This window comes from Schistocerca piceifrons, chromosome 1 (genome assembly GCF_021461385.2).
Source record: "Schistocerca piceifrons isolate TAMUIC-IGC-003096 chromosome 1, iqSchPice1.1, whole genome shotgun sequence".
NCBI classification, from domain to species: domain Eukaryota; kingdom Metazoa; phylum Arthropoda; class Insecta; order Orthoptera; family Acrididae; genus Schistocerca; species Schistocerca piceifrons.
Window position 1 is genome coordinate 689,051,512 of NC_060138.1, and position 13,427 is coordinate 689,064,938.

A 13,427-nucleotide genomic window follows, 5' to 3' on the forward strand; every position below is an offset into this window, starting at 1 on the left:
AGGCGCATCTCGTTCACTAGAATTGAGAATCTGGGTGGGAGGTACCGTGACCCTGTCAGGTTTTTAGCGGCATGCCTTACTGTCTTGGAGCCCGAGCTCCTCAAAGTCCTAGAAGATCCGAGATTAACGCCATTAAATGCAGTGCAGTATTATGCTGCGAATTGAGTCACCCACCTAAACATCAAGGTGACGCAGAGACAAGGACTCTGCACTATATACGGGGTGATAATGGCGTCATTTCTCGGAGCACTGAGTGGTATCGAGAATCCACCTTGAGCGCTATAATGGGCCGATTTTTCGAGATGGAAGTATGCGGGTCTGCTAAAGCACTCAGCTGTATACCACACCTTGGCATTCAAATACATGTCTATGATCCAATAAAAGGAGAGTTCAGTTATATTGAACTCCCTAAGGATATTCAGAAGAAGTGGGAATACACTAATGTTAAAAACCAGTATGACAATGCTTGTTTTGCATGGTAAGTCCTGGCTTGTCAGAGAAATTACAATTACAAAGATCATCCTGCACGTCCCGGCAGTTACAACGTCAAAGATATTAAGACACAGTATAACTTTGATGCTATAGAGTTCCCTGTAAAGACCCAGGACATACATAAGTTTGAGGCTCAGAATACCGGAATATTGGTCCACGTTTATGGCCTGGAGAAGAAGAAGAAGGACAAGTCAGATGACCAAGACAAGCACACAGTAGTAGGTCCCCTCCATTTCTCAAAATTTGCAGGTGAGCGAGAGTTGCATGTAAACATGCTGCTCTTCTCTGAAGGTGACAGCTATCACTATGTCTGGATCAAAGACATGTCCCCACTCCTTTCCTCCCAACTATCAAAAAGTCACAATGAAAAGCATATTTGTTTAAGATGTTTGAATTATTTTTCATCTGAAGAGTTATTAGCGAGACATCTATTAGATTGTGCATCCAAGGATGTGGTACATGTGATTATGCTCACTGAGGAAAATAACTTCATTAAATTTCAAAATGTTCACCACCAGCAGCGATGTCCTTTTGTAGCGTACACCGATTTTGAATGCCTGATGGCTCCTATTACTCGTTGTGAATGGAACCCCTTAGCCTCACACACAAATTTTACACAAAAACATGTACCTTATATGGCAGCATTCCAAGTTGTATGTGCATATGATTCTAAACTTAACTGCTACCAGTCTTATGTAGGGAACAATCCAGCTGTTTGGCTTCTCACTGAGCTTGAAAAACTCTCATGGGAAGTTGACAGGCTCTACAGCACTAACATTCCAATGACCAAATCAAAAGCAGATGATGAATTGTATGAAAAGATGGTTAATTGTCATATTTGTGGGCTGGCCTTAGATAGAAAAGCGGAAAATCCTCGTAGAGACCACTGTCATCTTACGGGTAAGTTCCGCACTGCAGCTCACAACGCATGCAACTTGAAGTATCAGTTACCTAGACACATACCCGTCTTTTTTCATAATTTGAGCGGGTATGATGCCATTTTCTAGTTGAGCACTTGGTTAAGTTTGGTAAGAATAATGATCATGTCAGTGTTCTGAAAGTGTTGAGAAGTACATTTCTTTTTCAAAACGAATGGCGCCAAAAATTACGCTCTGCTTCCTTGGCTCATTGCCCTTTATGCAGACTTCACTCCAGAAACTGGTTGAGACTTTACTTCAGAATGATATGCATATCACTCGATCTGCATTTCCCAATGGGGAAAAGTTCCAACTAGCGACTAGGAAAGGAGTTTTCCCATACGAGTATGTTGATAGTGTGGCGAAACTCAATGAAACCAGGCTTCCCGACATATCTGCATTTACCAGTACTCTCACAGGTGATGCCATAACTACAGCAGGTTATGTGCATGACGTGAATATAAGGCAGTAATTCAACATCCCCAATTTTGGAGAAAATGCAAGGTTATACATGGACACGGACATTCGTTTCCTTGCAGATGTTTTCGAAAAATCCGGAGTGTACGTATGACCATGTACTCTCTGGACCCCGCCTTTTATTACACGGCACCTGGGTTTGTCCTGGGACGCTATGCTAAAAAAAACGGGGCACATCAATGAACTTTTGACTGATCCTGCAATGCTTCTATTTTTTGAGCGAGGGATATTTGAGGGACTTTGTCAATGTATTCACAGTAATGCCAAGGCAAATAACCCGTGGATGGGTGTCGAGTTCAACGCATCCCTTGATTCTAGTTACATTTTGTATGTAGATGTGAACAACTTATACACCATGGTGCAACCACTGCCAGTTGATGGGTTTCGGTGGTTGCCCGAAAACGAATTGAAAAGATTAAATGTACAAATAGTGGGTCATGTGGCTGATTCTGATGAAGGGTATGTGCTTGAGGCAGACATCGCATATCCTAATAATTTGCATGGAGAGACAAGCAACTTGCCGTTATGTCCAGAGCTACAAATTTTGCGAGGAAGCACCATCCCTGAACTGTTGGCTACTGTTGGAGATAAGTAGAGGTATATTAGTCGTTATCGTAACCTCCAGCAGTACCTCAGATGAGGTATGAAGTTTGTTAGAGTCACCCGGGCAATCTCCTTCAAGCAATCCACCTGGTTGAAGGAGTATATTGAACTAAATACCGAAAAGAGGACGGTCGCGCGTAATGATTCTGAAAAAGATTTTTATAAATTAATGAATAATTTCATTTTCGGGTAAACTATGCATAATGTACGAAATGAACGCTATATTGTGACCAGAACCGAATGGGAAAGGCTTTATGGTGTGAGAAAATGTATAACCATGCCAAATTTGAAGCATGCCACCATCTTCAATGAAAACTTTGTTGCTTTGGGGATGTCGAAGACTGCAGTAGAGTTTATCAAGCCTATCTATTTGGGGCTGCGCATACTGGATATCTTCAAATTCTACATGTACCTATTCCACTATGAGTTTGCGAAACCTCATTTTATAAAATCAAAGTTACTTTATATGGATACAGACAGCTTTATCTACTGGATAAAGAACTGCAATCCATCTGAAATAATTAGGTGCAATGGTAAAGAATTCGACACATCTTCTTATGGGGCCAATAATCCCCACGGTTTGTTCCTCAGAACAAGAACGTTATCGCTCTCATGAAAGATGAGTCGAATGGTTTACCAATTGTAGAGTTTGTGGGATTGCTGTCCAAAATGTATGCATATTGTACAATAGATGGGGACACTCAGAGACGGGAAAAGGGTGTTAGACGCATGGCATCTTGTGTTCTTACGGTCGAGGACTATTTGCAATGCCTGTATGGTCACAGTGTTCAAGCCACTCGTCCACACATGGTTCAACAAACTAACATTCGATCACAAGGTCACTATGTGCACACTGTGTTACAGTCTAAAGTCGGATTGTCTCTTCATGACGATACAAGAGTCATTTGTGTGGATGGGGCGGAAGCCCACCCATACTCACGCTATTTACTTGAAACGAAAGTAGGGGTGGGGACTCTGGATGATTGATAGAGAGGGAATGAGCATGTGAATGCGGCGAATGGGGTTTATGCATCATAGTGTAAATATCGGATGAGTGCGTTGTGTGGTGTGTATCAGTCTGCATGCTTCCATGCATGCCTGAGTGTATGAATGAGTTTGGGAGCCTATGTATGTCTGTGTAACTATACCATGAAAACGAAAAAATATATTAAAACTGAAAAATCATTTAGAAAAAAAGTCTCTATGTCTGTAAATATTTTTCATCCCTATTACTAGTTAATATATGAACGAAACCTAACTTTTTGCACCTTAATTATACATGTATATGAAGAAAAAAGCAACTTTTCACACATGACATGTGCTTCTGTGTGAGTGGTTATAGATTACATTTTAGTTGTAAGTTTCACCAACCACTAGCCATCCAGTCAGAACTAGTTTTAAGTATGGGAGTTCCACCCAATTAAATTCTTTATATATGTTCACTTGCTTCTTGTAGTGGAAGATATTTAGAGCCATCGACTTCAAAGAAATATGTATGTTCACTTGCTTGTTGTGGTGGAAAATGTTTAGAGCGACTTAGTTCAAAGAAATATATATGTTCAATTGCTTGTGGTAGTGGAAAATGTTTATAGCCAACCACTTCAAAGAAATACGTTCGCCTTTAGTTAAAAGTCTTTCCTTTTATCGGTGGAATTTCACTAGCGATGGTATTTACCATGTAAGATAGTGTAATAAGCTTGTAGCACCTCTGTGTTAGCTTTAAACTTTATGTATATATATATATATATATATATATATATATATATATATATATATATATATATATTAAGATTGTCAATATGTATACTATTCACATGTAGGGAGTTTACAACTTCACTGTGTGCCGCCTTATGCTAGACAATCAATGATTCACTCTCTCTAGTGCAAGACGTATGGCAGAGTCTAGATCGTATAACATCATAACGTCTTAGATAGACACAGTTGTCACCTAATTTCACGCATAAGGCGCAGTAATCATAAACGGTAGTAATAGAAAGTAAAGTGTCACAACAGTAAGACGAATGTCTGGGGGGGATTGAGTTTGATAATATTCGATGGTCATATGCTGATTGATATAGCGCTCTGCACCACACATCTAATCACAGTCGAACTCGGAAATTAGCACTTTAACACACTTGGATACATTTTCAATTTCCATTATAGCTTGCATCCCCCATACATAATGCACCTCTATAGCAATGTTGAAACGTTTGGATCCACTGGAGGTTAAATTGTGTATGGTAGTGAAAAGTGTGGCTCCACTCGACGTAGTCTTCTTATCGACAGTATCTAAAGTCTGTGGATGCACTATCACAGTAATGTTCGACTGGGATGAGTGATATGTTGGCGCCCAGCACTAACCTCCATCTTGTTGTTTAACACTGCCAGCATTCAATGTGTCATGTGCAGGTCGTGTATCCTCATCACACAAGTTGATGAGTGGACGGAGAGGAGCAACTCCTTTTCCTGCTCCAAGAAGTGGGCTATGTGTGCTACAGGATCCCACGTGGCCGCTACTGGTTCAGATGCAGTGGGGGCTGTTGCTGTAGGTCACGACAAGATGGGGGTCAATGCTGATGCAGGTCCGGACACATCTGCGGAGCTAGGCATGTTTGCACTCGACCCTGTTGAACAAAGACGAGGAAGCATTAGATAAGGTCTATTAAGTGAAAAGTTTGAAAACTAATAAAGCTAATGAGAGAGTGAATAATGTGGTGGGTGATACTTAATTTTCTGTTTAATCCTATTCTGCATGACTGTTCTGGAGTTCGATGGCTACTGCTGTTGATGATTCATGGTTCTTCTTCTTCTTCTCCTGCTGACTGACTGACTGAACAAGACTAGGGCCCCGGAGCTGCTGAGCTTCACCTATATCTCCTGCAATGACGTAATCAGATACTTCAACCCTATTGGTTGAAGTCGAACAGATGGCTCTATTAAGGGCTCCTATTGGCTCCTGTCATTTACCCCCACCCCATAAAGTCATCAGCTGACGTCAAGGTATAGCCCTCTGGTGGTAGCAGATATGAACTAGAGCCACACCATGTGGTGGATACACACTGTATATGGCCATGTTGAATAACGCTACTTGCATCATCAACCAATGTCCCGGTAGCACCCTCTGGTAGCACCGACACGAAATAAGCCAGTTGGAGTCCAGACCTAGTGGCGAACACATGTGCTTGAAATAGGTTAAATAATAAAGACGAGTACTTTTTCCTGCCATTTTCTATGCTTAGTAGAGGACAGGAGTGTGGTGTGATGCATTATCATGTTGGAATTTGAACTTTGCGCCATTTTTCTGGGGGAGGGGGGTGTGGCAGTTTCCTGCCAAAATTCAAACTTCCTGCCAAAATCCGTCATCTTGATTGACGTCACAGCTGTCATCTTGGATGACATCATCGCCGCCATAATGGATAATGGCACTTTGGACTGAAGGCTGCCTTGTTCCAATACTCGCCACTGGTTGGAATGACATCAAATTGCAATGGAATATTATCGGAGAAGGGGAAAAACGTATGGCAGAAGAAATATAAATAGTTACAAAATGTAGCAATTGTCCTAAGACCCAAAAACACATAAAAAGCATCAATCTCATCGGTTTATAATTGTCCTGTGGCCAAACACTGCATAAAAACAATCAATCACATTGGTTTTCAATTGTCCTGAGGCCATGAACCGCATAAAAAGCATCAATGATAATCAAATCGTACTATTAGTTTCCATGTGACTGCCAAAAACATGTTGAATAACCTGTCCACCGTTTTCTGGAACAAGCTGAAATCGAGAAACAGCATGTTCCACAACAGATCAAAGTGTTCCCATGGTCACGTTCAGAATGTGTAATGCAATGCATGCCTTCAATGCAGCAAGTTTGCAATCGCAACACTGAACATAACATCTTTCAGATAGCCCCACAGCCAGAAGTCACATGAATTAAGATCAGGTGATCGGGACGGCCAGGCTGTAGGAAAACGGCGGGTGGTAATTCTAGCATTTCCGAAATGGCGCTTCAGCAGCTGCTTAACTGGATTTTCAATGTACGAAGGGACGCCATCTTGCATAAACATGATCACATCCACACAATTGGAGACCTGGAGTGATGTGGTTACACAGAAGACACTCATAACGCTTACCAGTGACGGTACAGGTAACAGGACCGGAAGAACCTGTCTCCTCCAAAAAATATGGCCCTATGATAAATGATGCCATAAACCTGCACCATACAGTGACCTTTTCAGGATGAAGTGATACTACTTGATTTGCGTGTGGATTTTCCTTTGCCAATATTAGACAATTCTGTGTACTGACATATCCTGTCAGATGGAAGTGGGCTTTGTCTGTCCACAAAATCTTCCATGGCCAATCATTGTCCACTTCCATGCGAGCAAGAAATTCTAAAGCAAAGGTCTCTCTTGTTTTGTAGGATTTTGCTCACCATACTCACGGGTATGTCCAATATTCGGGCAGTTCTCTGTGCACCATATGTTTGCACACCACCACTCGTCTCCTCCTGCATTGCTGTGGTCACTGCTTCCACTGACGTCGAATCAATTTGGCTCTAAGCACTATGGGACTTAACATCTGAGGTCATCAGTCACCTAGACCTAGAACTACTTAAACCTAACTAACCTAAGGACATCACACACATTCATGCCCAAAGCAGGATTCGAACCTGCGACCGTAGCGGTTCCAGACTGAAGCACCTACAACCGCTCCACCACAGTAGCCGCCTTGAATCAATTTGTTTCCTCCCTCTACCAGGTTGCACACTAAAAGAACCTGTCTTTTAGAATTTCCGAATTATTTTCTCCAGACCTACAGCAGTCATTGGACCAATGCATTTTTTTTCGATCACTTTAGTGACCGGAACTTCTGCAGAGCCTTACAAGCAGATTGCGATCCTGCATTGAGACAGTCAGTGCGAACGTCGCAGACGCGAAAGGAGGAAAAGCCATGTACCTGGCGTGTTTATACCAGTTTCAAAGAGTCGTGCGCATGACAGGTGTTTCCATTTAGGTATTCTGACACATATAGCTCTATCCATTGATCAATTTTCACACTATTTCTTTCTTCTGCCATACGTTTTCCCCCTTCTCCAATAATATTCCGTCGCAATTTGACGTCATTCTGACCTGTGGTGCTATTTCCACAGCGTTTTGAAAGGTTAAGTTTAATTATAATCACGCAGTATATACATAAACTCCATCTATTCATCACTTCACCTGTGCAGAGAATCCTGCACAAGAGGATCAAAACAGACAAGAAGAATTTGCGTGAGCCGCGATCCAGAAACAGAATTTTCATAACCAGCTCTATGCACAATGGACTATTTCAAAAGAGGTACATAAATTTAAATGACGAATCTTGATCTAAAAATGTATTGATTTTTAAGGGTTTGTTGATATTAGTGCCAGCTAAAGTTCACTCAGGAACCTTCCAATTTCTTTCAGTTGTTCTTTCCAATTTTTTAAATTATTCAAGCAGCAATTATTAGTTTCCATTACATTATAGTATTTATTCCCCCCCCCCCCCCCCCACCTATTCTGCCACTACTCAACTTTAACCGAAACACGCATTAATGTGGTTCCCCACTCTTCTTACCCAAAAATATAGTGCTAAAACACTCTTTAGGAAACTTTGAGAGTATTCCCGTAGAAAGAAACTGTTAAATCTCTCCTGTAGTTATTGTGATCACTTACTGCTTTATACTAGGTTGTTGTTTTAGAGCTGCTCAATGAGGACCACACCAACATGCGTTTTTCTCTGCCCATAGTAACTCTTAATACTCATGGCCCTTTAAATGTATCTCGTGTACTGAATTATTCCTAGTGTGCTCTTGCTACTGTGAATGTAACTCATGTAAGTCATTGTCCATCCACATAATCATACAGTTAATCTCAGTAACTGCTATAGCAGATTATCTCATCACATGTTTACAACACCTACAGGTTCCAGTGCGTGTCATTCCCTATCTAATTTGTGACTGACCTAACATGCTATAACAATGTCCTATACAATAAACCTTATCCTAATGTCTGTAAAACAAAAAAAGAAATAGAAAAATCTGATTTAAAAATAATACAGTAGTCAGAGAGGAACTAACAGCTCTAGATAACACATCAAACATACTTAGACCATAAATTATTCTGTGGATATGAATTTTTTTATACATTTCTGTATTATATAGGCCATTCTCCTCTCATGTAATGGGGTCGACTAGGGATAATGCTTTCAGATGGGGTACTGCGTGTACCCTAAAGAGTCCACTATAGTGAGGAAAAAATTTGCTGTTTTTTTTCTCTAGGTCAGAACTTCGATGAAAATCTTTAAATCAGTACTAGATCTCCAATTTAAAAGATGGTGTAATTACTATCTCGTTATACCTACATAGGTTATTTTCTATATGTAAACTGTTGCATATTTCCTTATTATGCTCGTTTGGTCTACCTCTTATATTGGTACCCTTTAAACATTTTAAGCAGTGGTTCTCCTATAAATTTCCCAGTCATAATTTCTACAGGGGAGAGCTCCATTGATATATGTGTTAATTGATTTGGAATAGTCTGGAACTCTGGAGTCATATTATCCCACGAGGTTTGGCTTTTAGAACAGTACGTTTGATATAAACGACATTTCTTTCTTTGCTGTCTTGCACACATCTAACCCCTTCCCATGCCAGAAACACTCTGAAACGAAGACTTAGAAATTGTGATTCATTGACCATTAATTATCTTTATGGTTTACCTATGTCCTTAAAATAATTCTTTAGACAGTTAATTGTTGTAGCTGTTTGGACTTGCTTCATTTGAAAAAGTTTTAACATATTTTGAACAGCATTCTCTCAGTACAAATACATATGTAGCCTCTCCTATACTAATGGGTAGTTGTCCAAAAAAATCTGCTGCTGTGGAATCATGTAATCCTTCGGGAATTATTTGTTATATCTTACATGCTATTATTCTCTCTAACCTTTTGGCATCTCTTACAAGTCCACAAGGTTTTTACTAGTTTCTTCTTGAAATAAAAAAAAAATTATTCATATGTTGTATGCATTTGCATAAGCCAAAATGTTCATATCTATTATGAATAAGCCACACTAGATCTTCCTCAAGTGTTTTGAACGCAAATTCCCCAGTATTGGCTAGTACTATTTAGTCTTCTAAATAACATTCCTTCATTAACAGACCATAACAATCTTGCGTTATCTGATAACAATGTTGTCTTCCACTGCTGTAGATTGGTACTAAAATATTCATCATTTTAATTCTTCTCTTATTTTTCTCGTCAGTTATTAGTGTAATGTCGCATCAAGAATTATATCGCATGAATCACACTGGGACTGCCGGTTTCAGTTCATTCATACCTTATGGCAGCCTTGACAGTGCATCCCATACTTGATTCTGCGCCACTTTGATGTATCTCCATTTGAAATTCTTGCAAGAACAGTACCCAGTCTTTTAGACATCTGTGTAGCAACTAACTTTCCATGAGGAATGCCAACACTTAGAGAGTGTGCTTGTATGACAATCTGTGAACCCCAAATTAGTAGTTCGAATTTCTGGATACTCCAGACAATCGCCAACATTTCCGTTTTGGTAGCTGAATAGTTTATGTTATGTTTATTTAAGCTATGACTTGTAAGAGTTATAGATCTATGATATCCTAGTTCATGATCCCACTCTTTCTGAAACAGTTCTGCTACAATGCTGTATTCTGAAACGCCTGTGGGGAATTTAAACGGTTCATTCTTAACAGGACGTTGTAATAGAGGTGCTTCCACTGAGGTGTTCTTAACATTTTGAAACGCTAGTGATGTTTCCTCATTCCATACCAATCTCGACCTATGCAGCAATACCAATAGCAAACTTTTACACACACACACACACACTCAAACTTATATATATATATATCCTAAGAAAGCACTTAATTATTTAACATTAAGTGATTCTGGACAGTCCTTTATAGTTTTGAACCAGTCAGGATCGATTTTATTTCCTTCATTCTGATGGTGTGCCCCACAAACTTCAACTTGTCTCTGTCAAAAACAGATTTCGATAATTTGATTGTAATACTTTTCTAACTAAACTGCTCTAACGTTTTACCATGAGCTGACAGTGATGCTCTCATGTTTTGACACCAATAAACTATTGTTTTACAATTAAGTACTGGAGTAAATGTGTCCCCATTCCTTATCTAGAGCTTGGATGAATACAGAGACAGAGATATTTAAAATTGGCACGATTTACCATTGAACAGCAACACTTTATATTGTCCTGAGTTTGTATGGTGATTTATCTCCCAATATATCAATGTCAAATCCATCAAAGTGAAATAATTCGTTTGTTCAGATTTATTTAATAACTTTTTGATACACAAGAGGTCGGTCTCTCTCTCTCTTCGTTTCAATAGGTTTGTTAAGGTCTGAGCGTCTAAAACTAAGAAAACACCTCCTGTGGCTTGACAACAAGTATGGTATTGTTGTAGACACTTAAACTATGTTCGATGACCCCATTTTCCGACATTTTATTTATTTTGTTTTGTAAAGCTGATCAAAAACTAAAGGGGATACAGTACAGCCTGCAAAAGAATATGGAATCGTCTTTCATTTTAAACTTATGTATGTAATTTCCTATTTCACCTGATTTATCTGAGAATACTTGATTATTTTTAATGAAATATTAAACGACCATTTCTTTTGTTCCTAGTATAAAAGGTTCGATTTGTAACAGCTAGTATGTATCTGTTCCCTAAGTTGTTCTTCTGCCAATACCGGTTCTTCCTGACTTAGTACTCAAGCAGTTGCAGCTACATGCAACATTTCAGTTCCAAATTCGTCTTGTGCAGCTTGCGCGTAATCAGTATTGAAGGGTGCTATGCACCATAAATCCCTCTTTTTCTAATATGGCACTTAGGTATTAAAACCCACTGCGACCTTATATTTTACTAGCGAGTCAATTCCTAACAGCATCTGCACATTTACTTTTGGCATGAATAATAAAGTTTGTATCCACTTAAAATTATTTATACTTAACATGTTTCATGTTTTATTAACGTACCTTTACAACCTGTGATCCCCACAGCACATACACTGGTTACTGGAAATGTGGGATAGTGTCCTTTGACTCTAATAGTATGTAAGAACTCTTGAGAAATCAACGAAACTTCACTCCCTAGTCTACAAATACACCTATATTTTTTTCACATAACTCACCTGTCATTATGGGCCCCATAAGTATCTTCTTCTAATAGCCGTTCTTGTGTAGATACTGCGTGAGTTAACACACTTACACTTTTTACAAGATGGCGTGAGCCGCGGATGTTTTCAATTTAGAGGGTCGCGAAAATAATGTTATTTAGTATCAATCTTGCAAAAAGTGCGCAAAACCTGTTAAAAGTGGCTTAGTTTGCGTTCAATGTAATCAAATGTTTCACTTTCGGTGCGGAAGATCGACCCTTCAATGAGAAGTGACGATAATCGTGAGACTGTGTGGAACTGTGTAGACTGCAGCGACTGTCAATGGTAAAGAAATGTGTACTTGTGGGGCATCCAGGACGATCGACAGTATCAAAGAGGAAAACCGGTATCGTTTATTTCAATTATTAGAGTCTTGCAGGACGAAATTAAAAAAACTGTCCGCCCCTGGTAGCTGAGTGGTCAGTGCAACAGACTGTCATACCTACTGGCCCGGGTTCGATTCCCGGCTGGGTCGGAGATTTTCTCCACTCAGGGACTGGGTTTTGTATTGTCCTTATCTTCATCATTTCACCCCCATCGACACGAAATTCACCGAAGTGCTGTCAGCTCGAAAGACTTGCACCAGGCGAACGATCTACCCGACGGCAGGCCCTAGCCACACATTTCCATTTCCATTAAAAAACTGCACAAGAAATAAGAAATAAACAGAAAAATGAAAATCTGAATTGTTGATCTGTCAGTGAGGGATGACAAAAAGCAGCGGATGAATTGGAGATGTGGCGAGTGCAACTCTAAATTCCCGCCAAATCGGATCTCTTGCAGGAAAGAAGAAACAGCGATCACAGATCAGTTGCAAAGACGACAGGACCACTTATAGTTGGCAATAAGGAAACAGGCGTGTAAGAAACATTTTCCTCAATAATAAACACAACAGTGAAGCTAACAGCGTCCATTATTCGCAGCAAAAGTGTGATTTACTGAAGAAAAGGCACAAGCAAGCAGAAAACGCAAGCCTCACTTCTTCATCTGCGCTATCTAAAAGCCCAGCCCAAGATTCATACTGTGAAGCAACTATTAGCACAGGCAAGACAACACATAACAAGACATCCAACAAAGGTCTAAATAGTAATGTTCAGGCGTCAAGAAAAAAAAAAAAAACCTAATTTACGCTGATAGCCACGGAATAGGCTTCTCTGTTTCCCTTCGTGAAAATATGAACTTGCATTATTCTGTGTTTGCTCAACTAAGACGTCTACATTGTGATTGTAAGTGGTGCCAATGATGTCTACAGAAATGAAATTCACAATTCAGTGCTACAAAAACTGTGTGAAAAATTCAGCTACGTAAAAGTAATAGATATTAGCAAAATGAACAGAGATAAACAACCCAGCATGAACTAGACATGAACAGGAAGGGAAAATTAAGGTTACTGAATGAAATAAAAGTTCTCTGTGACCCATTCACCAACAAGAAGGAACCAATAGCACTAGGTTATGGTCCCGAAGCTCTTTTAGAGAAAAGAACCATTACGGCAGTGATCAATCAGGCAAACTTGTATGTGAACCCTCTGCACTCATTGTAATCACACATGTAGAAAATACATACAACAGCGATGAAAATCTTGGTTCACTCTCACATAACTCTACAACATCCACATACATATAAGCACAGAAGAAACCCAAGCATCAATTAGTGTAGTACCTTAGAAAGAAATTCAGTATACTATTGGTATTTGTAAA